At 37.9% G+C, this 20,404-nt stretch overlaps 1 protein-coding gene and 3 pseudogenes across 1 annotated transcript in view; 1 reads left to right on the top strand and 3 right to left on the bottom strand.

The window, feature by feature from the left end:
- The window catches only part of TEKTIP1 (tektin bundle interacting protein 1), a 140,015-nt gene that overhangs the window by 30,810 nt on the left and 88,801 nt on the right, over positions 1–20,404 (top strand). The window lies entirely within an intron of this gene.
- LOC148501193 (5S ribosomal RNA) lies at positions 568–685 on the bottom strand (annotated as a pseudogene).
- LOC148501192 (5S ribosomal RNA) lies at positions 7,309–7,426 on the bottom strand (annotated as a pseudogene).
- LOC148501191 (5S ribosomal RNA) lies at positions 14,049–14,166 on the bottom strand (annotated as a pseudogene).

Raw genomic sequence — 20,404 nt, 5'->3', positions numbered from 1 at the left:
ATTCGGTACCTGTAAAATATGCCTATTGCAATGCTCATGCGAGAATCAGAAACTGAAAATTTATCAGTATTATCAAGTATGCAAGAAGAAAGGGAAGATTCTGCACAGAGCCGATTTTCTCAAATTCGATCAATATTATCCACAAAGGACCAACCATACGTGATCATTGCTTACAAATAAGATCATTCAGAAAATTGTTGGTGGTGCTCCCATAGCCCAAAGAACAATACATACAAAAACAAAGAGGAAAGTAGGGCTAGTTGTTGGGGCACACTTAGAAAACTATAATAAAATATAACTTTTATTTGATATATTTAAATAAAATGTGAGGTACCGGAATTCCCCAAGAAGAAACAAAACTATAAGAGTATAAATGTAAAATGGATCTAATAAGGTCCTGAGGTGATCCTCTGGCGAAATACGAAATAATTAATAATCGTACCAATGGGTATGGTATTCGTGATCAAAAAAAGGTAAAGGTGTTTAACCATAAATAGGATACACGAATAAGAGTATGGTTCGTGGTGCTCTGACTGACACACTTGGGGTCCCCAAATATTCCTCTTTAATCTACGGCACCTGGTATTCCCTGGGGGTCTCCCCTCCAAGTACTAACCAGGCCTAACACCTTTTAGCTTCCAAGATCAGACGAGATTGGGCATTTTAGTGATGTATGGCCGTAGTAATAGTCATATGAGAAAGGGTAGAATGCCCCCACCTAGGTCAGAACAGAGATGTAACCAAATGATCGATGTAGGACTAGTACAGTGAGAAGTCCATTTTTATTATAAAAATCGTGTACCAAAAAAGTTTACGCATGAGCATAATTTCATTGTTACACTTGTAATTTATGCGTCAACATTGTCAAGATAGACCGTTCTGACAGAATAGGTATTATCTTAATAAATAATTAATGTAACAAGAAAATATATCAAACAAATCGCCTTTTGATCCTAGTAGGATATCTGCAGTAATTGGATATAACACATATGTGCAAATGACATCTCCTATGTGACTCACTCAGAGTAATAATAGAGTATCACAAAATAAACATTCTCAGTTGGTCAAGGGTGTCAAAGATGTCATAAAACTATCACAATAATAGAGTTAATTGGTATGTATGGATAAATTAAGGTTCCCATATATTAGTACAAGGAAGCATAACATTAGCTCCAAGGTAGTTCTGAGGCAAAAATATCTTAGAGGGAACCTCTTGTTTCAGTATTACAATTTCCCCATGAACTCCTATGGCAGAGTAATCCGCTGTTAGGATGTGCAATGCGTTAGTAGAATGGGATTCACATACAATACACAAAATACATAAAACATAAAATAAGCTCCAAAAGAAATTCCGGGAGCACAGGAGGGAAAGTGAGATTACAATGCAGCAGTTAGTATATTACTCATTAATGAACATATGTATCATATGCGATCACAAGTGTCATAATATTCACATAGACGTTATGCATACAGCTTAATCTGCAAATAAAAGGAAAAGATTTATGAAACTGCCAATCTCAGTATATATGCATAGTGCTATGCCCCCCTGAATAGAGTATAACTCCTGCAGTTGAAAGACGTCCCAACAGTTTGGGAGTAAAGATCTATGCAGCAGGAAACAATTTACCTGCTCCAGTATTAGAGCCCATGTGGAATTAGAGATAAATATAAAGCCTTCTTGGCTAATACAATACCATCCCCATCGTGGTGGGAGCCCAAAGTCCTAATCCATGCATCGGCTATGCGACGGCTGTTAGGTTCCCCCACTATGCGGCATGTGAGGACGCGTGTTTCGCCCGACTGAGGGCTTGTTCACCTCGTGTGTACTGAGTCACACGTGGCCGCTACTTAAGTGCAGTGAATATTCATAGGTCCTGTCTTCTGGGAGATATCATTGGATGCTGAACGGTTGCCCGGGCAATAAACCACGCCCAATGATTACGTGTCTAAGCATCATGTGGCTTATCCAGGCAGCCTATCTCATTGAGGTACACAGCAAAGCATGCTGGTATCTGTAGTTTAGTGCCAGTGAGATGGAACCAAAGCATAAATCGCTGCTGAAATACATCAGAACTGGTTAAGTGTAGTTTAAGACAGGTTTGGTTAATCAGAACCTAATATCAGGCATAACAAGGAATGGATCATATTAGTAAAGAATGAATACATTCATTCCCATGATTATTTGTCAAAAGATGGTATTAAGTGTTAGAAATAAATATATGTGTATATAATAACCCAGTATTTTGGCAGTTTTAACTGATTTCTAAAGCATAAAAGTGGTAAGATGATGTTCAAAAGAAATGGAGCATGCTGGTACATGTAGTTTTTAACCCTAAAGTGAGCAATTCTAATGCTGTAATAAGGCATCGACGTCATGGGTCATGCATAGGGTGTGTGAATATACAAGGGATGAATAAGATTATCTAATTAGCCAAAATTAAAAGGTATAATACATTTAGTTGTAGACACCAAATGATTTTGATCAAATATACATATAAACATCACCCGGTCTGCCCCATGTGGGCAGATGATAACTCAGTGTGTTTCTTACTTAGTGGTAAATAACTCATGTATTATTTATTTGTTAATTCATATTGATTTAGGTTAGTCCTATTGTATCAGAGTTAAGTCAAGAATACATTAATTAATTAATAAAACAGACCATATATAATGACACTAAGGTGTAAAGAAGCCTAATCTCTTTCTTCAAGACATATTATAGTGAATGACAGTGTTATAAAAAATATATTGGAGTGAACAATTCTCAAAAAGGTGTTCAAAAACAAAAAGTCTATGTAGTGAAAAATTTGTTTATAATAAAATAAAAAAGTGTTATAGAAGCATGGGACAAGTGAATATGTATGGCTTTATATGTTTAATTGTGAAAACAACAAATAAATATGTGAAATGATTATACATAAAGTGACGCTTAATGGGAAGGGATAAGTATATCCAATAATTAAAGTGATAACCACACACACCAAAAAACACCACACAGTGAAACAGATAAAAGAAAAGGTGAGAGAGAAACAGAAAAGGTTAAATAATTAAATATAAATAATGTATAAATAGGTGATCCTATATAGATAATGCATGTGTGAAAAATATTTTTATAATATAATTCATATTGTGATTTCATCAGGTGTGATCTATGTGTACACAATTATTTACACAGTCCATAATAATATTCTAGAACATCTACCTTGTCCTCTAATAGGGTAAATCTCATATGACTCTTATAGTCAGATGATTCTAAGAACCATATATGTAGTCATGTGTTTAGAAATTAATATCAAATATAAAGCTCCAGGAGGTATTTCAAAGGAATATAAGTGCTGAATCTAGCTGCTTGCCAAAAATATATTCATGCCCTAATAAAGATCTCAAATGGTTCTTATGTTCCAGAGGTCCTAGAAAATAATAAAGTCATATATTTCAAGGTGATTGCTGAATATACCAGATTTATAGAAATACACTGTAATTTATGTATTCATTCATCCCATATTGGTTAAGAGCTCCCAATTTGAAAGTCCACATGCTTTCTCATTTGAGTAGTTCTTGTGTTAGGTCACCACCTCGAATGCCCATATTGATCTTCTCCAACCCGAATGCCTGAAGTTCTTTATAGTTATTATTATGACATGCATAGAAGTGGCGTGCAACTGATGTGAGTTTCCTAAATTTGGCTTTGTCTGAGACAGCGTTTCTTATTGTCCCTACGTGTTCAAGGATACGTAGTTTCAGATTTCTCGACGTCATGCCAACATATCTAAGATTACAACTACAAGTCAGGCAATATATCACGCCTGAAGTATTGCAATTGATAAAATCCCTGATTTTTATCTCAGTTCCATATTTGTCAACCACTTTTTCTTGTCTAATCATGTGTGAACATGCCTTGCAGGTCCCACAGGCATAGGATCCTTGTGTTTTATTGACACTCTTAGGGTGTTTCACATAATGACTGCATACAAGTTGATCTCTAAGGTTTTTAGATCGTCGCCAGCCCATTGTTACCTTTTTGTCCAAGAGTGATGACAGATCCTTGTCTAAATGAAGGACTGACCAATGTCGTTGGATAATGTCCTGTATAGTTCTCTATTCTTTGCAGAAATTGCAGATAAATCTTAGTTCATCCTTGTTCTTTTTGGGCTTTTGATTGTGCAGATGTTGTTCACGGTCGTTGAATATTAATTCTTCTCTTGGTTTTTCAGAGATGCATGCTTGTGCTTGTTTTATACATCTCTTGCTATATCCTCTTTCTCTCAGCCTATTCACAAGTTCCTGGCTTTTGGTTTTATATACATGTGCCTCAGAGCAGTTGCGTTTCAATCTTAAAAATTCCCCTTTGGGGAGGTTTTCAACCGTGGGTGGAAAATGTGCACTAGTTTGGTATAGTAGGCTGTTTGTTGCTGTTTCCTTCCTGTATAGTTCCGTTTGTATGTTTGATGTTGCTGTTGTTATTGTTTAATTCTTGTATAAATTTGATGAGTTGATCTTCTTCTCCCTCCCATATCATGAGGATGTCATCTATATACCTCCACCATCCTCCTATATATTGTGTGTAAGGTTCTCTTGCTTCATTGAACACAAACTCCCGCTCCCACTTGCCCATGAAGAGGTTGGCATAAGTGGGGGCACAAGCTGCCCCCATTGCCGTTCCTCTTCTCTGCAAGTAGAAGCGGTCCCCGAACGTAAAATAGTTCTTGGTCAAGATAAACTTCAGAAGGTCCAAAAGAAAATGATGGAATTAGCATGGTTCTTCCATTTTAAGAAAATATTCAACGGCCTGTAGGCCCAAATCATGGTCAATGCAAGTGTATAAAGACACCACGTCTAGGGTAACTAAATAATGATGTGTATCCAGTCTTATATCATTTAATTTTCTAAGAATGTCAGCTGTGTCCTGTATATAAGATGTTAGCCCTAGTACGTGGCGCCGAAGATGAAGGTCAATGAAGCGGCTTGCCTTCTCAGACAGTCCACCTAGTCCCGATATAATCGGTCTTCCGGGTGGTTCGCAAATATTTTTGTGGACTTTAGGTAACAAGTATAGAGTTGGTATTTTTGGATTGGACACCTTCAAATATTCGTGTTCTTGTTTGCAAATAATTCCTTCGTGTCTTGCTCGATCCTGTATGCTATCAAATATACTGATGTAATTTTCTGTAGGATTGAAGGTAATTTGTTGGTAGCACTCTATATCCTCCAATTGTTTCATGGCTTCTTTCTGGTACATTTCAATTGGCCAAATGACAACGTTTCCCCCTTTATCTGAGGGCTTAATGATTACCTCCTTCCATTTTCTCATATTCAGCAGTGCCTGGGTTTCTTGTTTATTGAGGTTTCCCATAGTTGGTTTGGTGTTCTTTATTTTTATATATAATTTGTCCAAATCTCTGGATACCAGTTCTTGGAAAATCTTTACCTCCGGACTGATAGAATCTGGGGGAAAGAAAATGGATTTTTTCTTGCATATTGGTCTCCTATAGACCCCAAGGTTGTCAATAGTCTCTTCCTGTAGTTGTTCTAGGGTGTCTATTGCTTCAAGCTCATCAGCATCTGGAATCCAATTTCCCTCAGAGGGTGTCTCTCTTGTCATCCTTTGATTGTCCACCATTTCGCATTTTTTCTGGATAGCGAAATGTTTTATTAGTAAAAGTTTTCGTCCAAACAGTTTCAAATCCTTCTCCCATCCAAAACGGTCGAAAGAATGTGTTGGTGAGAAGGACAGTCCTTTCCTTAATACCGATTCTTCAGCCTCTGTAAGTGTCATGTTGGATAAATTAATTATTGTGAGTGTCTGAGGAGATGTTATTTCCTTTTGGTCCTGATTGGGTAGTGGTGGTCCCAGTCCATTGTTTCTCCCATGTTTCTTCTTTCCCCGCCTCGTCTTCCTCTTGCACGATACTTGGTACGACCTCCTCTGCTTGGTCCTAAAAAAGCAGTTGTCGGAAGATGTTGATGTTCTTCATATCTCTCTTGTCTGTGGCGGGGATATTGGGGTGCACTTAGATTATCCGGGAGTTCCTCGCCCCCCGAGGATTCCATCTCAGAGGAAGTGTAGGTCTCCTGTGGTTTATAGTATGGTTTATTGTTGCGAGATGTATTCCATCTGAAAATGTTGCCCGTGGAGAAATCCCGTATATCACGATTAAATTTAAGTTTCTTCCTCTCTATGATTTCTAATTCGTATATCTCCAATTCTTTTTTGTGTTTTTCTACTGTCTTTTGAAACGTCAGATCCTTCTCCCAGCTTTCCAACTTCTTTCCCAGGGTTTCAATTTCTTTTTCACATTTGTCCAAAGTGATATGATTATGTTTGACTAATATGGATATTAAGTCTTGGGAACATTTCAGGAGAGTCATCTCCCACTCTTTATTAAGATTCTCTGTTGCCAACTTAAATGCTGGAAATATCTTAGGACGTAGCCCTCTGGGTGTAATCTTGTGTTTTATATAGTTTTCAAGGGTAGTTATATCCCATGAGACCCTGGATCGACGCTGTAGAGTGGATTTTAATCTAAAATGTTCCTCTTCCCAACTATCTTTTGGCGGGTTGGTAATGGACAAGTCTGAGAAAATATCATCAAGATTTTCTGGTATTTTCTTCCTAGCTAATAGTTCATGTTGCAGAGAGAAAGTAGACATGATGCTGATCTCCCAATGATCTTTTTACGTAGCGGCTATATTAGGTTCTGTTCTAATCGTGTAATACGTCTAGGGTATGGGGGATATAGGATTCGGTACCTGTAAAATATGCCTATTGCAATGCTCATGCGAGAATCAGAAACTGAAAATTTATCAGTATTATCAAGTATGCAAGAAGAAAGGGAAGATTCTGCACAGAGCCGATTTTCTCAAATTCGATCAATATTATCCACAAAGGACCAACCATACATGATCATTGCTTACAAATAAGATCATTCAGAAAATTGTTGGTGGTGCTCCCATAGCCCAAAGAACAATACATACAAAAACAAAGAGGAAAGTAGGGCTAGTTGTTGGGGCACACTTAGAAAACTATAATAAAATATAACTTTTATTCGATATATTTAAATAAAATGTGAGGTACCGGAATTCCCCAAGAAGAAACAAAACTATAAGAGTATAAATGTAAAATGGATCTAATAAGGTCCTGAGGTGATCCTCTGGCGAAATACGAAATAATTAATAATCGTACCAATGGGTATGGTATTCGTGATCAAAAAAAGGTAAAGGTGTTTAACCATAAATAGGATACACGAATAAGAGTATGGTTCGTGGTGCTCTGACTGACACACTTGGGGTCCCCAAATATTCCTCTTTAATCTACGGCACCTGGTATTCCCTGGGGGTCTCCCCTCCAAGTACTAACCAGGCCTAACACCTTTTAGCTTCCAAGATCAGACGAGATTGGGCATTTTAGTGATGTATGGCCGTAGTAATAGTCATATGAGAAAGGGTAGAATGCCCCCACCTAGGTCCGAACAGAGACGTAACCAAATGATCGATGTAGGACTAGTACAGTGAGAAGTCCATTTTTATTATAAAAATCGTGTACCAAAAAAGTTTACGCATGAGCATAATTTCATTGTTACACTTGTAATTTATGCGTCAACATTGTCAAGATAGACCGTTCTGACAGAATAGGTATTATCTTAATAAATAATTAATGTAACAAGAAAATATATCAAACAAATCGCCTTTTGATCCTAGTAGGATATCTGCAGTAATTGGATATAACACATATGTGCAAATGACATCTCCTATGTGACTCACTCAGAGTAATAATAGAGTATCACAAAATAAACATTCTCAGTTGGTCAAGGGTGTCAAAGATGTCATAAAACTATCACAATAATAGAGTTAATTGGTATGTATGGATAAATTAAGGTTCCCATATATTAGTACAAGGAAGCATAACATTAGCTCCAAGGTAGTTCTGAGGCAAAAATATCTTAGAGGGAACCTCTTGTTTCAGTATTACAATTTCCCCATGAACTCCTATGGCAGAGTAATCCGCTGTTAGGATGTGCAATGCGTTAGTAGAATGGGATTCACATACAATACACAAAATACATAAAACATAAAATAAGCTCCAAAAGAAATTCCGGGAGCACAGGAGGGAAAGTGAGATTACAATGCAGCAGTTAGTATATTACTCATTAATGAACATATGTATCATATGCGATCACAAGTGTCATAATATTCACATAGACGTTATGCATACAGCTTAATCTGCAAATAAAAGGAAAAGATTTATGAAACTGCCAATCTCAGTATATATGCATAGTGCTATGCCCCCCTGAATAGAGTATAACTCCTGCAGTTGAAAGACGTCCCAACAGTTTGGGAGTAAAGATCTATGCAGCAGGAAACAATTTACCTGCTCCAGTATTAGAGCCCATGTGGAATTAGAGATAAATATAAAGCCTTCTTGGCTAATACAATACCATCCCCATCGTGGTGGGAGCCCAAAGTCCTAATCCATGCATCGGCTATGCGACGGCTGTTAGGTTCCCCCACTATGCGGCATGTGAGGACGCGTGTTTCGCCCGACTGAGGGCTTGTTCACCTCGTGTGTACTGAGTCACACGTGGCCGCTACTTAAGTGCAGTGAATATTCATAGGTCCTGTCTTCTGGGAGATATCATTGGATGCTGAACGGTTGCCCGGGCAATAAACCACGCCCAATGATTACGTGTCTAAGCATCATGTGGCTTATCCAGGCAGCCTATCTCATTGAGGTACACAGCAAAGCATGCTGGTATCTGTAGTTTAGTGCCAGTGAGATGGAACCAAAGCATAAATCGCTGCTGAAATACATCAGAACTGGTTAAGTGTAGTTTAAGACAGGTTTGGTTAATCAGAACCTAATATCAGGCATAACAAGGAATGGATCATATTAGTAAAGAATGAATACATTCATTCCCATGATTATTTGTCAAAAGATGGTATTAAGTGTTAGAAATAAATATATGTGTATATAATAACCCAGTATTTTGGCAGTTTTAACTGATTTCTAAAGCATAAAAGTGGTAAGATGATGTTCAAAAGAAATGGAGCATGCTGGTACATGTAGTTTTTAACCCTAAAGTGAGCAATTCTAATGCTGTAATAAGGCATCGACGTCATGGGTCATGCATAGGGTGTGTGAATATACAAGGGATGAATAAGATTATCTAATTAGCCAAAATTAAAAGGTATAATACATTTAGTTGTAGACACCAAATGATTTTGATCAAATATACATATAAACATCACCCGGTCTGCCCCATGTGGGCAGATGATAACTCAGTGTGTTTCTTACTTAGTGGTAAATAACTCATGTATTATTTATTTGTTAATTCATATTGATTTAGGTTAGTCCTATTGTATCAGAGTTAAGTCAAGAATACATTAATTAATTAATAAACCAGACCATATATAATGACACTAAGGTGTAAAGAAGCCTAATCTCTTTCTTCAAGACATATTATAGTGAATGACAGTGTTATAAAAAATATATTGGAGTGAACAATTCTCAAAAAGGTGTTCAAAAACAAAAAGTCTATGTAGTGAAAAATTTGTTTATAATAAAATAAAAAAGTGTTATAGAAGCATGGGACAAGTGAATATGTATGGCTTTATATGTTTAATTGTGAAAACAACAAATAAATATGTGAAATGATTATACATAAAGTGACGCTTAATGGGAAGGGATAAGTATATCCAATAATTAAAGTGATAACCACACACACCAAAAAACACCACACAGTGAAACAGATAAAAGAAAAGGTGAGAGAGAAACAGAAAAGGTTAAATAATTAAATATAAATAATGGATAAATAGGTGATCCTATATAGATAATGCATGTGTGAAAAATATTTTTATAATATAATTCATATTGTGATTTCATCAGGTGTGATCTATGTGTACACAATTATTTACACAGTCCATAATAATATTCTAGAACATCTACCTTGTCCTCTAATAGGGTAAATCTCATATGACTCTTATAGTCAGATGATTCTAAGAACCATATATGTAGTCATGTGTTTAGAAATTAATATCAAATATAAAGCTCCAGGAGGTATTTCAAAGGAATATAAGTGGTGAATCTAGCTGCTTGCCAAAAATATATTCATGCCCTAATAAAGATCTCAAATGGTTCTTATGTTCCAGAGGTCCTAGAAAATAATAAAGTCATATATTTCAAGGTGATTGCTGAATATACCAGATTTATAGAAATACACTGTAATTTATGTATTCATTCATCCCATATTGGTTAAGAGCTCCCAATTTGAAAGTCCACATGCTTTCTCATTTGAGTAGTTCTTGTGTTAGGCCACCACCTCGAATGCCCATATTGATCTTCTCCAACCCGAATGCCTGAAGTTCTTTATAGTTATTATTATGACATGCATAGAAGTGGCGTGCAACTGATGTGAGTTTCCTAAATTTGGCTTTGTCTGAGACAGCGTTTCTTATTGTCCCTACGTGTTCAAGGATACGTAGTTTCAGATTTCTCGACGTCATGCCAACATATCTAAGATTACAACTACAAGTCAGGCAATATATCACGCCTGAAGTATTGCAATTGATAAAATCCCTGATTTTTATCTCAGTTCCATATTTGTCAACCACTTTTTCTTGTCTAATCATGTGTGGACATGCCTTGCAGGTCCCACAGGCATAGGATCCTTGTGTTTTATTGACACTCTTAGGGTGTTTCACATAATGACTGCATACAAGTTGATCTCTAAGGTTTTTAGATCGTCGCCAGCCCATTGTTACCTTTTTGTCCAAGAGTGATGACAGATCCTTGTCTAAATGAAGGACTGACCAATGTCGTTGGATAATGTCCTGAATAGTTCTCCATTCTTTGCAGAAATTGCAGATAAATCTTAGTTCATCCTTGTTCTTTTTGGGCTTTTGATTGTGCAGATGTTGTTCACGGTCGTTGAATATTAATTCTTCTCTTGGTTTTTCAGAGATGCATGCTTGTGCTTGTTTTATACATCTCTTGCTATATCCTCTTTCTCTCAGCCTATTCACAAGTTCCTGGCTTTTGGTTTTATATACATGTGCCTCAGAGCAGTTGCGTTTCAATCTTAAAAATTCCCCTTTGGGGAGGTTTTCAACCGTGGGTGGAAAATGTGCACTAGTTTGGTATAGTAGGCTGTTTGTTGCTGTTTCCTTCCTGTATAGTTCCGTTTGTATGTTTGATGTTGCTGTTGTTATTGTTTAATTCTTGTATAAATTTGATGAGTTGATCTTCTTCTCCCTCCCATATCATGAGGATGTCATCTATATACCTCCACCATCCTCCTATATATTGTGTGTAAGGTTCTCTTGCTTCATTGAACACAAACTCCCGCTCCCACTTGCCCATGAAGAGGTTGGCATAAGTGGGGGCACAAGCTGCCCCCATTGCCGTTCCTCTTCTCTGCAAGTAGAAGCGGTCCCCGAACGTAAAATAGTTCTTGGTCAAGATAAACTTCAGAAGGTCCAAAAGAAAATGATGGAATTAGCATGGTTCTTCCATTTTAAGAAAATATTCAACGGCCTGTAGGCCCAAATCATGGTCAATGCAAGTGTATAAAGACACCACGTCTAGGGTAACTAAATAATGATGTGTATCCAGTCTTATATCATTTAATTTTCTAAGAATGTCAGCTGTGTCCTGTATATAAGATGTTAGCCCTAGTACGTGGCGCCGAAGATGAAGGTCAATGAAGCGGCTTGCCTTCTCAGACAGTCCACCTAGTCCCGATATAATCGGTCTTCCGGGTGGTTCGCAAATATTTTTGTGGACTTTAGGTAACAAGTATAGAGTTGGTATTTTTGGATTGGACACCTTCAAATATTCGTGTTCTTGTTTGCAAATAATTCCTTCGTGTCTTGCTCGATCCTGTATGCTATCAAATATACTGATGTAATTTTCTGTAGGATTGAAGGTAATTTGTTGGTAGCACTCTATATCCTCCAATTGTTTCATGGCTTCTTTCTGGTACATTTCAATTGGCCAAATGACAACGTTTCCCCCTTTATCTGAGGGCTTAATGATTACCTCCTTCCATTTTCTCATATTTAGCAGTGCCTGGGTTTCTTGTTTATTGAGGTTTCCCATAGTTGGTTTGGTGTTCTTTATTTTTATATATAATTTGTCCAAATCTCTGGATACCAGTTCTTGGAAAATCTTTACCTCCGGACTGATAGAATCTGGGGGAAAGAAAATGGATTTTTTCTTGCATATTGGTCTCCTATAGACCCCAAGGTTGTCAATAGTCTCTTCCTGTAGTTGTTCTAGGGTGTCTATTGCTTCAAGCTCATCAGCATCTGGAATCCAATTTCCCTCAGAGGGTGTCTCTCTTGTCATCCTTTGATTGTCCACCATTTCGCATTTTTTCTGGATAGCGAAATGTTTTATTAGTAAAAGTTTTCGTCCAAACAGTTTCAAATCCTTCTCCCATCCAAAACGGTCGAGAGAATGTGTTGGTGAGAAGGACAGTCCTTTCCTTAATACCGATTCTTCAGCCTCCGTAAGTGTCATTTTGGATAAATTAATTATTGTGAGTGTCTGAGGAGATGTTATTTCCTTTTGGTCCTGATTGGGTAGCGGTGGTCCCAGTCCATTGTTTCCCCCATGTTTCTTCTTTCCCCGCCTCGTCTTCCTCTTGCACGATACTTGGTACGACCTCCTCTGCTTGGTCCTAAAAAAGCAGTTGTCGGAAGATGTTGATGTTCTTCATATCTCTCTTGTCTGTGGCGGGGATATTGGGGTGCACTTAGATTATCCGGGAGTTCCTCGCCCCCCGAGGATTCCATCTCAGAGGAAGTGTAGGTCTCCCGTGGTTTATAGTATGGTTTATTGTTGCGAGATGTATTCCATCTGAAAATGTTGCCCGTGGAGAAATCCCGTATATCACGATTAAATTTAAGTTTCTTCCTCTCTATGATTCTAATTCGTATATCTCCAATTCTTTTTTGGGTTTTTCTACTGTCTTTTGAAACGTCAGATCCTTCTCCCAGCTTTCCAACTTCTTTCCCAGGGTTTCAATTTCTTTTTCACATTCGTCCAAAGTGATATGATTATGTTTGACTAATATGGATATTAAGTCTTGGGAACATTTCAGGAGAGTCATCTCCCACTCTTTATTAAGATTCTCTGTTGCCAACTTAAATGCTGGAAATATCTTAGGATGTAGCCCTCTGGGTGTAATCTTGTGTTTTATATAGTTTTCAAGGGTAGTTATATCCCATGAGACCCTGGATCGACGCTGTAGAGTGGATTTTAATCTAAAATGTTCCTCTTCCCAACTATCTTTTGGCGGGTTGGTAATGGACAAGTCTGAGAAAATATCATCAAGATTTTCTGGTATTTTCTTCCTAGCTAATAGTTCATGTTGCAGAGAGAAAGTAGACATGATGCTGATCTCCCAATGATCTTTTTACGTAGCGGCTATATTAGGTTCTGTTCTAATCGTGTAATACGTCTAGGGTATGGGGGATATAGGATTCGGTACCTGTAAAATATGCCTATTGCAATGCTCATGCGAGAATCAGAAACTGAAAATTTATCAGTATTATCAAGTATGCAAGAAAAAAGGGAAGATTCTGCACAGAGCCGATTTTCTCAAATTCGATCAATATTATCCACAAAGGACCAACCATACATGATCATTGCTTATAAATAAGATCATTCAGAAAATTGTTGGTGGTGCTCCCATAGCCCAAAGAACAATACATACTAAAACAAAGAGGAAAGTAGGGCTAGTTGTTGGGGCACACTTAGAAAACTATAATAAAATATAACTTTTATTCGATATATTTAAATAAAATGTGAGGTACCGGAATTCCCCAAGAAGAAACAAAACTATAAGAGTATAAATGTAAAATGGATCTAATAAGGTCCTGAGGTGATCCTCTGGCGAAATACGAAATAATTAATAATCGTACCAATGGGTATGGTATTCGTGATCAAAAAAAGGTAAAGGTGTTTAACCATAAATAGGATACACGAATAAGAGTATGGTTCGTGGTGCTCTGATTGACACACTTGGGGTCCCCAAATATTCCTCTTTAATCTACGGCACCTGGTATTCCCTGGGGGTCTCCCCTCCAAGTACTTACCAGGCCTAACACCTTTTAGCTTCCAAGATCAGACGAGATTGGGCATTTTAGTGATGTATGGCCGTAGTAATAGTCATATGAGGAAGGGTAGAATGCCCCCACCTAGGTCAGAACAGAGACGTAACCAAATGATCGATGTAGGACTAGTACAGTGAGAAGTCCATTTTTATTATAAAAATCGTGTACCAAAAAAGTTTACGCATTAGCATAATTTCATTGTTACTTATTGTAATTTATGCGTCAACATTGTCAAGATAGACCGTTCTGACAGAATAGGTATTATCTTAATAAATAATTAATGTAACAAGAAAATATATCAAACAAATCGCCTTTTGATCCTAGTAGGATATCTGCAGTAATTGAATATAACACATGTGCAAATGACATCTCCTATGTGACTCACTCAGAGTAATAATAGAGTATCACAAAATAAACATTCTCAGTTGGTCAAGGGTGTCAAAGATGTCATAAAACTATCACAATAATAGAGTTAATTGGTATGTATGGATAAATTAAGGTTCCCATATATTAGTACAAGGATGCATAACATTAGCTCCAAGGTAGTTCTGAGGCAAAAATATCTTAGAGGGAACCTCTTGTTTCAGTATTACAATTTCCCCATGAACTCCTATGGCAGAGTAATCCGCTGTTAGGATGTGCAATGCGTTAGTAGAATGGGATTCACATACAATACACAAAATACATAAAACATAAAATAAGCTCCAAAAGAAATTCCGGGAGCACAGGAGGGAAAGTGAGATTACAATGCAGCAGTTAGTATATTACTCATTAAGGAACATATGTATCATATGCGATCACAAGTGTCATAATATTCACATAGACGTTATGCATACAGCTTAATCTGCAAATAAAAGGAAAAGATTTATGAAACTGCCAATCTCAGTATATATGCATAGTGCTATGCCCCCCTGAATAGAGTATAACTCCTGCAGTTGAAAGACGTCCCAACAGTTTGGGAGTAAAGATCTATGCAGCAGGAAACAATTTACCTGCTCCAGTATTAGAGCCCATGTGGAATTAGAGATAAATATAAAGCCTTCTTGGCTAATACAATACCATCCCCATCGTGGTGGGAGCCCAAAGTCCTAATCCATGCATCGGCTATGCGACGGCTGTTAGGTTCCCCCACTATGCGGCATGTGAGGACGCACGTTTCACCCGACTGAGGGCTTGTTCACCTCGTGTCTACTGAGTCACACGTGGCCGCTACTTAAGTGCAGTGAATATTCATAGGTCCCGTCTTCTGGGAGATATCATTGGATGCTGAACGGTTGCCCGGGCAATAAACCACGCCCAATGATTACGTGTCTAAGCAATCATGTGGCTTATCCAGGCAGCCTATCTCATTGAGGTACACAGCAAAGCATGCTGGTATCTGTAGTTTAGTGCCAGAGAGATGGAACCAAAGCATAAATCGCTGCTGAAATACATCAGAACTGGTTAAGTGTAGAGTAAGACAGGTTTGGTTAATCAGAACCTAATATCAGGCATAACAAGGAATGGATCATATTAGTAAAGAATGAATACATTCATTCCCATGATTATTTGTCAAAAGATGGTATTAATTGTTAGAAATAAATATATGTGTATATAATAACCCAGTATTTTGGCAGTTTTAACCGATTTCTAAAGCATAAAAGTGGTAAGATGATGTTCAAAAGAAATGGAGCATGCTGGTACATGTAGTTTTTAACCCTAAAGTGAGCAATTCTAATGCTGTAATAAGGCATCGACGTCATGGGTCATGCATAGGGTGTGTGAATATACAAGGGATGAATAAGATTATCTAATTAGCCAAAATTAAAAGGTATAATACATTTAGTTGTAGACACCAAATGATTTTGATCAAATATACATATAAACATCACCCGGTCTGCCCCATGTGGGCAGATGATAACACAGTGTGTTTTTTACTTAGTGGTAAATAACTCATGTATTATTTATTTGTTAATCCATATTGATTTAGGTTAGTCCTATTGTATCAGAGTTAAGTCAAGAATACATTAATTAATTAATAAACCAGACCATATATAATGACACTAAGGTGTAAAGAAGCCTAATCTCTTTCTTCAAGACATATTATAGTGAATGACAGTGTTATAAAAAATATATTGGAGTGAACAATTCTCAAAAAGGTGTTCAAAAACAAAAAGTCTATGTAGTGAAAAATTTGTTTATAATAAAATAAAAAAGTGTTATAGAAGCATGGGACAAGTGAATATGTATGGCTTTATATGTTTAATTGTGAAAACAACAAATAAATATGTGAAATGATTATACAAAAAGTGACGCTTAATGGGAAGGGATAAGTATATCCAATAATTAAAGTGATAGCCACACACACCAAAAAACACCACACAGTGAAACAGATAAAAGAAAAGGTGAGAGATAAACAGAAAAGGTTAAATAATTAAATATAAATAATGGATAAATAGGTGATCCTATATAGATAATGCATGTGTGAAAAATATTTTTATAATATAATTCATATTGTGATTTCATCAGGTGTGATCTATGTGTACACAATTATTTACACAGTCCATAATAATATTCTAGAACATCTACCTTGTCCTCTAATAGGGTAAATCTCATATGACTCTTATAGTCAGATGATTCTAAGAACCATATATGTAGTCATGTGTTAAGAAATGCATATATACTGAGATTGGCAGTTTCATAAATCTTTTCCTTTTATTTGCAGATTAAGCTGTATGCATAACGTCTATGTGAATATTATGACACTTGTGATCGCATATGATACATATGTTCCTTAATGAGTAATATACTAACTGCTGCATTGTAATCTCACTTTCCCTCCTGTGCTCCCGGAATTTCTTTTGGAGCTTATTTTATGTTTTATGTATTTTGTGTATTGTATGTGAATCCCATTCTACTAACGCATTGCACATCCTAACAGCGGATTACTCTGCCATAGGAGTTCATGGGGAAATTGTAATACTGAAACAAGAGGTTCCCTCTAAGATATTTTTGCCTCAGAACTACCTTGGAGCTAATGTTATGCTTCCTTGTACTAATATATGGGAACCTTAATTTATCCATACATACCAATTAACTCTATTATTGTGATAGTTTTATGACATCTTTGACACCCTTGACCAACTGAGAATGTTTATTTTGTGATACTCTATTATTACTCTGAGTGAGTCACATAGGAGATGTCATTTGCACATATGTGTTATATCCAATTACTGCAGATATCCTACTAGGATCAAAAGGTGATTTGTTTGATATATTTTCTTGTTACATTAATTATTTATTAAGATAATACCTATTCTGTCAGAACGGTCTATCTTGACAATGTTGACGCATAAATTACAATAAGTAACAATGAAATTATGCTCATGCGTAAACTTTTTTGGTACACGATTTTTATAATAAAAATGGACTTCTCACTGTACTAGTCCTACATCGATCATTTGGTTACGTCTCTGTTCTGACCTAGGTGGGGGCATTCTACCCTTCCTCATATGACTATTACTACAGCCATACATCACTAAAATGCCCAATCTCGTCTGATCTTGGAAGCTAAAAGGTGTTAGGCCTGGTTAGTATTTGGAGGGGAGACCCCCAGGGAATACCAGGTGCCGTAGATTAAAGAGGAATATTTTGGGACCCCTAGTGTGTCAGTCAGAGCACCACGAACCATACTCTTATTCGTGTATCCTATTTATGGTTAAACACCTTTACCTTTTTTTGATCACGAATACCATACCCATTGGTACGATTATTAATTATTTCGTATTTCGCCAGAGGATCACCTCAGGACCTTATTAGATCCATTTTACATTTATACTCTTATAGTTTTGTTTCTTCTTGGGGAATTCCGGTACCTCACATTTTATTTAAATATATCGAATAAAAGTTATATTTTATTATAGTTTTCTAAGTGTGCCCCAACAACTAGCCCTACTTTCCTCTTTGTTTTAGTATGTATTGTTCTTTGGGCTATGGGAGCACCACCAACAATTTTCTGAATGATCTTATTTGTAAGCAATGATCACGTATGGTTGGTCCTTTGTGGATAATATTGATCGAATTTGAGAAAATCAGCTCTGTGCAGAATCTTCCCTTTCTTCTTGCATATCTACATTTTCTAAAGGTCTATCCCGTATGTCAGGTCTTGCAGTAAAGGTTTGATTCAGATATTCCATACAATCATGTGCATTAATATACCTGCAGAACTCACCTGTTGCCAGCGGCTCACCTCTCTCCACCCTTTGTGCATCATGTTGCACATATGGTAAATACATAGCTGGATTTAATGTACTGCACCTTTTGATGGTGATGTTTGCAGGTGCTATTAAGGCTAGTTCCCATTTTGTGAACCTAGCTGAGGAGACATGTCTGGTTTGGGCAGAGTTCAGCAAAGCAGATACAGCATGGGGAGTATAGACAATCATATCATGGCCTAGTACCACATCCTCACTCTTACTGACCAATAGAGCAGTTGCTGCTACACTTCTTAAACACGTTGGGAGTGATCTTGCCACAGTGTACAATTGTGCATTGTAGTATGCTACGGGCATACTGGCATCACCATGTTTTTGCATGAGGACACCTGCTGCACAACCATCGGCTTCCATACAATATAAATCAAAAGGTTTTTCATAATCAGGCATTCTCAATGTAGGTGCTTTTGTCCGACTATCCATAAGATTAAGGAAAGCCTGCTCTGATTCCTCTGTGTGTATGACATGATCAGTCTTTGAGGAAGAGACTAAGGACCTCGTTCAGAGCCGGTTGCACAGAGCGTGCGGTCGGTCTGAATGAGGGGAGGACCTCTTGATTTTCAAGACGTCCTCCTTTGCGGTGGTAAGGCTGTGGGTTAACACCCACAGCCTTACGACTGCCTAAGGTGATGGTCGCGATGGTCAAGACCATCGGGGCTTACGACGAGACCCTAGGGTAAGCCCCGGAGAGCTTCTGGCTCTGTCTGAGCTGGAAGCTCTCCACTGACATCACTAGTGATGTCAGTGGGGCCGCCCCCAAATGGTAGGCGTTCCCATGGGAACGCCCCTGTTTGGGCTGCCACCCCCCCGGCGCTGTCGGTCATAGCGGGTCTCACACATGCGCACAATGGCGCCATCGCCGTCATGCGCATGCTCTGTGGGGGGCCATCGACCCAGTCCGAGTGCATCGGCGCTAACGACCGGGTCTGAATGACCCCCTAAGTCCCTTAATGGCAAGGCCAAAATAGAAAAACCTTTGATCCACATTCTACAGTATCCACACATTCCCAAGAAGGCATGAATTTGTTGTTTGTTCTGCAGCAGTGTCAAGTTCTGTATGGCCTGGATTCTGTCATTTGTGAGATGTCGTAACCCCTGAGTTAGGCAGTGTCCCAAATATTTAACCCTGGACTGGCATGGCTGTAGTTTGTCCTTAGCAACCTTGTGTCCTGTTTGCGAGAGATGAAGCAACAAAAGTTTAGTATCATTTAAACATGACATAAACGAATCAGAACATAACAATAAATCATTCACATATTGTATTAGAACAGATCCATTGGCAGGTTGAAAAGATTGTAAACAGTCTTGTAAGGCCTGGGAGAAGATACTGGGGCTGTCTATGAAACCCTGGGGCAATCGTGTCCATGTGTATTGTACACCCCTGTATGTAAAGGTGAATAGGTACTGACAGTCAGGATGAAGAGGTACAGAGAAGAAAGCAGAACAGAGGTCAATGACAGTGAAATGGGTTGCATTGGGTGGGATCTGCATAAGAATGACAGCTGGATTTGGCACTACGGGAAATTGTCTCTCTACCACCTTATTAACCCCTCTAAGGTCTTGTACCTGCCTATAACCCCTCCCACCACTCTTCTTTACAGGAAAGATGGGACTGTTGGCTACAATTTCTGTATGAACTCAGCCAATTATCCGGCTTCGACAATACGGTCACCATGTCTGTTTCACTACTGGAAGGAAAAAGAGGCAATTTGGAGTCCCTTACACAAACTGGCTTTGCTTTACTTAAGTTGCCCACCCTCCAGTGTGTACTCTGAAAGACTTTTCAGCGCAGCCGGGAACCTTGTCAGTGATCCGTGTAGAAGGTTACTTCCCCAAAATGTGGAAAAGATGATGTTCATCAAAATGAATTACAAATTCCACAAGGAAGACCTTTACTGGCAAATAAGTAAAAAAAATACAGATGCGCCTGTAATGGTGGATTCCAGCGGGGACAAATTAATATTGTCTGAAGAAGAGGATGTACACACTTATTGGTATGATAATAACGATGACGACATCTGATCTTACTTATGTTG

This window comes from Taudactylus pleione, unplaced genomic scaffold (assembly GCF_031769625.1).
Source record: "Taudactylus pleione unplaced genomic scaffold, aTauple2 ptg000529l, whole genome shotgun sequence".
Taxonomy (NCBI): Eukaryota; Metazoa; Chordata; class Amphibia; order Anura; family Myobatrachidae; genus Taudactylus; species Taudactylus pleione.
Note: the sequence above shows the minus strand (reverse complement) of the source record. Positions and strands in the feature narration are given on the sequence as shown.